Consider the following 2,118-nt stretch of genomic DNA (forward strand, 5'->3'; position numbering starts at 1 on the left):
GACAGAAAGGGCCATAGGATGAAGTTGTCCAAGACAATAGTAAACAGTCTAGGATGGGATTGGCCAAGAAGCTGAATGCTTCCAGTGTACATGGAATTGTGGACTAGAAGATCTGAAATAAAAGAAGGGCTCTTGGGCTCTCTCCCTTCTATCTCAAGGATGCATGGATGAATGTGCTGCAGCTGCCTGCAATCCTAGTCTGGGTACAGACTAGGATTGGTTTGGCCTGGCAAAGGGTGGCAAGGTTATTTTTGGGGTGTTCTAGAGAAGATGAGCTCTGAGGCAGAAGCCTGCCATTCTTCCAAAATTTGTAGCTTTTGTATCTTATGTTGTTTTAGTTTGTAAACTAATCCTATAGAAATAAGATTATTAAAACTAAAAAGGGGAATGATAGGAGAATTCAGTGTTAAAGTGTTTAGCCTTAGTTGATAGGCTTAAGTGACTAATACACATGAAAAGCTGTTATTCCAAAATTGTGAAAATTTTGAATAAAGATTGCCTTAATTTCTCACCAAAACTTTTCCTCTGGAATTTTTCCTAGAGGGTTGTGGCTGGCAGCAGGACCCCACTTGCTTTTCAGTAACAGCAATGGCAACTCTAGTGGGCTCCTCCCTGCCTGTGGCTGGTTCACCCCAAGAGTGGGACTGTGGGGTTTCCCAGTCTCCTGGAATTTTCCTGTACTTTCACTCAAGGCATTGGTTGCCTAAACATACCTACTTGGTGAAAAGGAAACCAGTCTCAGAAAAGGCCATGAAAGTAGTGTTATCCAACTTAAGTTTAGGTCCTAAATGTGACTCCGGGAGGCAAGAAACAAAGTGAGGTTTCAAGGGTGGAAGAGATGGTGGTGATCAGTCATTGGTGGTGGCATGGGGTGGTATGGAGTAATGTTAGGTCACTTGGGGTCTTTGTGGGGTCACACAGGGCTGCATAGGGTCCTGTGTGGTCATGTAGGCCTGAGTGAGGTCATGAAGGATTGGTGTATGGTTGTGTAGCTTCATGTAGGGTCATTTAGAGGTCATGTGGGGTCTTGAGGGATTATGTTGGGTCATGTAAGGCTGTATGGAGGTGGCTATGGGGTCAGATGAACTGCTGTGGTGACTGTGACTATTCACCTTAAACTAAAATTTTCCAACTCTTAAGTTCCCTATCAATATGACACTATACCACCCCACAGTGACCCTGTGTGACCTTGTGTGATCCTATAGAACCTCCAAACCACCCCTGTGCTCTATGCCACCCCACATAATCCCACAAGGCCCCCTACAACCTCACATGAACCCATAACCATCCCACTAAGACCCCAGACAGTAGCACAATGACCCAATGAGACACTTGAAAGGGGAGCCAGAGCTGCCATCCCAGAACTGTCTTGAATGACTTATGCCTCAGTTCTTTAGAATGTTAAAACAAGACAAAAATCTTTGGACTGGTCCAAAATTAATATTGTGTTTCAAAAAGCCATTTGCAAGGGCAACAAGAAAGCGGTATTATGACTATTGACTAATGACTACCAGACTGAAAATTAAAGACATTCTTTAGAGTTAGCATCACTGTGTTAGCTTATCTGTACTTATAGAAATGCCTTCCTTCTATTGATGTAATTATTTTCTTTCCCTTTCTCATAAATATCCATTGCCTTTGTCTTCTAATCAGAACTTTATTTGAGCTTTTGCCTAAATCAGTGCTTCCTGAATAGCTATTCTTTTGATCTAAATAAATGATTGTTGCCTCTCACTTTTGACCTTTTATTTTTAGGTTAATAACATGACCCCAAGGACCACCACTGCCACCTTTTTCAGATTTGAAACCTTTCACTTTGCTTCTTACCTCCCAGAGTCACATTTAGGACTAAATTTCATGTTTGAGAAGATCTCCTGTGCTTGCAGGGACTGGGTGGGAGTTAAGCATTGAAGGGAGGTACAGAAATGAGGAAAACAAGTATGACCCCTGTGGAAGTTCACAGGGGAACAGAAGGAGCTCTACACAAGGGTGGACATGAATTTTAAGGGAAACTTTTTAAATGGGAGAAACTCAAGTGTTGTTGTAGGAAAGAATGTATCAAAGCAGAGACCAGATGGTCAACAGGGCAAGTTCATGGAAGGCTAAGTCCAGAGCTTA

Source organism: Phyllostomus discolor, chromosome 3, assembly GCF_004126475.2.
Source record: "Phyllostomus discolor isolate MPI-MPIP mPhyDis1 chromosome 3, mPhyDis1.pri.v3, whole genome shotgun sequence".
NCBI lineage: Eukaryota > Metazoa > Chordata > Mammalia > Chiroptera > Phyllostomidae > Phyllostomus > Phyllostomus discolor.